The following is a 5526-nucleotide window of genomic DNA, read 5'->3' on the forward strand; positions in this document are numbered from 1 at the left end:
GAAATACACAGCAGTATGAAAATTCGGCTGCGTGAAGCACACAAACTTCACGCATGCGTGGAGTGTATGGAGTGTACGGGAGTGATTNAAATCAGTGACATCAGTGAAACACACAGTAGTATGAAACTTCAACTGCGTGAAATACACAGCAGTATGAAAATTCGGCTGCGTGAAACACACAAACTTCACGCATGCGTGGAGTGTATGGAGTGTACGGGAGTGACTCACGCAATGGTNTATACACCTGTGTGTTTCACGCAGTTGCATTTTGATACGCCTGTGTGGGTGTGTTTTTTTTGGCTCAAATGAAAGAGCGGCTCGAAGAATGGCGTGCAGAAGTTTTTAAAGATGACAATTGTCTCTAAAGATGATGTCTGTTTTCAACTGAAAAGCAGTGTCTAGGAGGAGAATGGGGTCTAGGAGTATGTATAGAACATTGGAGTCTAGGAGTCTCCCCTGGTTCAAAGCCATCTATAGAGGCATCAGCACGCCATTCCTCGATCCGCTCTTTCATTTGAGCCCAAAAACCATTCATATCTTGTCTGACATCTCTGAAATCAGTGACATCCGTGAAACACACAGTAGTATGAAACTTCAACTGCGTGAAATACACAGCAGTATGAAAATTCGGCTGCGTGAAACACACAAACTTCACGCATGCGTGGAGTGTATGGAGTGTACGGGAGTGATTCACGCAATGGTGCGAATAGTCACGGCCAATTTAATATTACCAATGGTATCAAACAGCTTACATGTATGCAAATTTAGACTTGATTTTCATTTACGTTTTTATTCATTTCATTGAATTTTTTGTGGAATCTGAAATTTCATGATATGTTTCTCGCTAAATTGAATTCAATCTCACTCTACTAAAAATTACTCGTCAACTGTTCGTAAAATTTCGTATAATTGAAATATTCTCATTGAAGTACAAATATTAATTCATCAATTTCAACGAAAATATTGTTGAAATGAACAGTCGTTTTGGCCTCTCTTTCATTTTTATTCAAATATTTTGCTCCATTGAATCGTCACCAACGTCATGTTCTATTTTGCATGCACCCAGCGAACAAGTAATTATCCAACACCCTTGATTGGACTACAGATAGATACACCACGCGAGGGTTTCTACATTTCATTCAATACTCCTCCCAAGAATACTTTTCATCAACCGCTAAATTGTTCGGCCATTGTCTCCCATCCAATAATTTTTTTCATTGCATTTTCCATTGTCAAATGCCAATAAATTCATTACCCCAAGTAGCATAAATTTACCCATTAAAATGTCTCCTTACAATCCCTCGTGCGCACAAACATTTATCAGATTTAGAGAATAAAGAATTTTTTATATTGACGCACTAATGCACCAGACAAAAATCTAAAATGTGAATTGTCCGATGTTTTATTGCCACTGTCCATGCGAACCCGATAGCAATCTCGATGAGGTGACGGCAGGCTCTGTGTATACACAACGTGGTGTTAATTACCAGACAATTACGGCATTATGGATAACACTGGGATCACTCCATCCACCTATTTGCGTCATTGAATCATCGAGAAGGTTAATGCCGGGGGAAAATGCCAAAGTTGTAGTGTCACGAGATATTATAATAGTGCATGCAGGAAAAAAATATGGAGAAATTAGTCGGACAATATGGGAATGAGTAAAAAATGTAAGACAAAAGAGGGGTTTTTCCCATTTGAGTTTCAAAAAAATTATTGCACTGCAAAAAATGACCTGTCATGGCTGAAATTTCGAGGAATTTCATCATCGAAAATTCACAATTCGATGACAAAAAAAATGAAAACTGTAAATTTCAGTTCAAATAAGTTACGAGAATTGATAGGAATCTGAAAAATTCAGGGAAATATATTCTTCCATTTATAATTAATTTAAAATTCATTGCAGTTTGGCGCTGAATAGTTATGTTATGGTTAAACATTCAAGTAACTTAGAAATTCCCAAGTTTCTTAAATTCCCAAAATAAATCAAAAATTTCATAAACGACTTAATCTCGAGTCGAATGCAAAATCACACATTGAGAATTCACATGCAGCTGTCACTTAAATGTAAAAAAAACCACCAACAGTGTAGGCGGTTAGGAAGTAGCCGATTGTGTGCTGTAAGCCAGAAGAAAATCGATGTACTATTATTATTCAGTGACATTGCAGTACAATAACCAAAGGCGCCATATAAGACTAGTTGCGTCCAACAACGTGTGAGGCAGACTTGCATGGCTATCCAATCCCCCTCCCCTCCCTCTTCTCCCCCTGCTCGGGCATTCACACGTAAATCACTCGATTCACCGTAGGGGTAATGCGAGAAGAGAGCTCCACCGATAGTCTAGTCGTTAAATATCATCGTTATATTCGTCAGGTTTATAACGATCCTGGCAATAAAATCATTTACACTCGGTCTCGAAGAATACTCCTGAAGGGGGTGGCAGGCTGCTGAGGAGAGTAAAAAAATGCAGTGAAGGTGAAGATGGGGAAAAAAAATAAAGACTCTCGCGGCGAGTTCGTTACCATCCTTGGAATTGCTTTCTTCTCCTCAGCACATTTCGCCTGGCAGATGAGCCACAATTTTTTTTTTCTTCACTTTGGCTCAGTTTTTTTTCCTCCGTTCGTCTTTTCTCACTCCCCAATCTTGGGCTTTTTTATCGGCCCGCATTGAGATACCTCGTAATTTCGAGAGAATCGGCACGGACTGTGTCTTGCTTCATTCGAAAATCAGTGAGCGGTTTGTTATCTGGGGATATTTGATCGTGATTAACAATCCTGAAGTATTTAAGCAATTTTTTTTTTTGAATCAGGAGTTACAACAGTTAAATATGAATTCTATTATTATATTTTGAAGGTGAAATTCTTGATAGTGACATCATGACTGTTTATTTTTCGTTCGAGTGGTTAAAGTAAAAAGAGACGGATACATACCGAGAGCGATCCATTGAGTTTTTAAATTCTGGTATTTGTTGACCATTCGCCAAGTTTCAGATTTTTTTTCAATATTTTGTTCTTATCTTGTGTTTCTTTATGAGTTTAACTGGACAAAATTATTGCACTCTGAAAGCAGACGGCCATTTGTTTCAGCTATTAAATATTTCTTGTCGAGAATAAACTTTGCATGCGTGAGTTTCTCCCGCTGGTGATTGCTGTTTTGTTACCCCTCAGGACACTTTTTTCCATGGTCGAGTAAGAAATCGTAAACACTTTTTTTCATCATTCACTTGTCAACGGATTTTGTTTCAATCCGAGAATTATAATCTCTCGAATACGACGCAATCGACGAGTTTTTGAGGAAAACAGATTTATTGACTCATTATTTTATACCAATTTACGTGAAAAAAAAGTGATGATACATTGGCAAAGGGTAATGCACTTCACCAACTCCCCGGAAGTAAACCTCCACCACTCGTTTTAAACTTGAAACTTCCATGGTAGTGTGCACGTACAACACGTAATGATAGCAAACATTTTCCACTTCACAAAGTCACAAATCTCAGCAATAAACCCATGGCATTTTTTTCGTGAACCTAAACCCCTTTGAACAAGATATACAATGTACTCTGCCCTCACGACTTTTCCACAGGCGGTTTGACACACGTGGCCCGATCCTCCGTGTCTTACCGTGTGTAACCACTTCCTTCTCGCGGGAGCCAATCAGAGCGGCCCGACGTCACGAAGTCCCTCGGTGTCGGCGGCTCTCGGGTCTCTCCGTCCCTCTCGTCACTTTATTTTCAAAACACAACGTTTTTTATCACAAAAACCTAGACCTACCGTAAATTGCCGTGACAAGTCGAGTGAAAACGTGCTCTCCTCACAACTAGTTCTCGGTATTTTTCACACCATCATCTGAGTTATCATCACCTCAATCCAACCGATCGTCTACTCGATCTCCAGTACCTCCACCCCAGTGGTCAACCACTTCCGCGATACCCCTCCCGGTGACTCACAGTTGATCGACCACTCAATCCCGTCAATTTTCAACTCAATTCCAATGAAATAACTCTCTTCAATCCGCGGAACACTGTTTAACCATTTCAATGATAAATACAGCGCGTGAAAACCGCGTGGTGCAGTTTCGCAGGGAGCGTGCGCCTCGTCCAGCGTCCAACACGGTACTACCTCACTCCCCTTCTCGCTCGCCCACTCGCGCCTTCTCTCTCAGGCTCCAATCTCCCTCCCAACACCCCCACCGTTTGCCGCGACAGTACGACGATATATCCTCGTCTCCCTTCTCGCTGTTGGTGGTGTGTTGATTCTCTCACTTGCACCAGTGTCTCAACTCTAGGAGCACCACTGCGTTTTAGCTATCGCGATTGCCGGCTGCGGGATGAGAACTCGGAGCATCTCCCTGTCGCCCATATGTCTAAGTCCTCGTGTATCTTCGCGCCTCGGTGCTCTCTAAACTTCGATCACTCTTTTTTTTCGAGGTTTGAGGCTGTTCACTGGGTACACTGATTGACTCGCATTCGGGGTACTCATTAAATGAACGCGGTGACGTCATGCACGGTTGTCGGATATAGGGGTGGGGGGGAATGTTTATTTTTCTCGAGAGGTCGGGGCAAAGTGATTTGACATTCTTCTGGAGCTGGGGTATAAATGCCGGATTGAAAATATTGGTCTGGATTGGAGAGGTTTTTGGTTTTTAAGAAGAGAAAGATCTGTTGGGAATTATCACTGAATTTTTTAGCTTTTACACTACAAAACGTCTGGTGTAATTTAAAAAAAAAATTTCATTGTCCGTGCACTTGGTCGTGTCTGATATATTACAGTCTTTTTCCAATTAGCTATACAATTTCCCGGGAATTTATTCTTGAATCACCAGATTCTTCCCCAATTGCAATACAGTCGTGGCAAATTATTTCTCAAACAATAACACATAAGAAATCAGGAATGAGAATGGGATTGGTTTTCATGAGTGCCAGACGCTTGTTGCCTACTAATTGGAAAAACGCCCGAAGTACTCAGGTACCTTTCACGCGATTGTGCGAGATTACCGAGATAATTTAATGGGTTTGTAACGCCAGGTAAAATGGTCTTGATGGCTCCGAGTGTCACGCTGAATGCGCGGGTGTGTTATTGCATGAAATCATTTGTTAAGCTGTATTTTTGTTTCTCCAAAAATAATCACGGCTGTCTCATCACCATCACACATTGTAATAAACCCCGGAGATTAATAAGAAGTTATTAGTGTGCGAGTGCTTCCAACGGCACTAGTATAATCCTCAACTAGTGATCGCACGAGTGAAGTTATATGAGTGAAGCGTTTCAGAATTAGCGTGCACGGGGCACATGCTAAACATTCAATAAACCGCCTCGAAAAGCCGACCGAAATAATCGTAATCATAAATAATCGAGTCTAAATATAATGCGTCTAGAGTTTTTGGTCCCTGGATTTCCTCGCGTACCAACTGCCACGTCTAGTTAAAATGTACACTTGACTGGCTGACTTTATAACAATAAACTCTTGTTTTTGTTCGATACGAGACACTTCAGGACGGTTATAAAAATACAAGAGTCATA

General features: G+C 40.9%; 1 protein-coding gene across 1 annotated transcript in view; it reads right to left on the bottom strand.

The window, feature by feature from the left end:
• The window catches only part of LOC107045379 (zinc finger homeobox protein 4), a 116726-nt gene extending 113714 nt beyond the window's left edge, over positions 1-3012 (bottom strand). Inside the window, exon 1 of the mRNA XM_015267683.1 lies at positions 2935-3012. The gene's annotated coding sequence lies outside the window, so the exon portion shown is untranslated. The remainder of the gene's footprint in view (positions 1-2934) is intronic.
• Positions 3013-5526: the final 2514 nt, after the last annotated feature.

The sequence above is a fragment of the Diachasma alloeum genome, unplaced genomic scaffold (assembly GCF_001412515.2).
Source record: "Diachasma alloeum isolate Michigan unplaced genomic scaffold, Dall2.0 Dall_scaffold_00176, whole genome shotgun sequence".
Lineage (NCBI taxonomy): Eukaryota > Metazoa > Arthropoda > Insecta > Hymenoptera > Braconidae > Diachasma > Diachasma alloeum.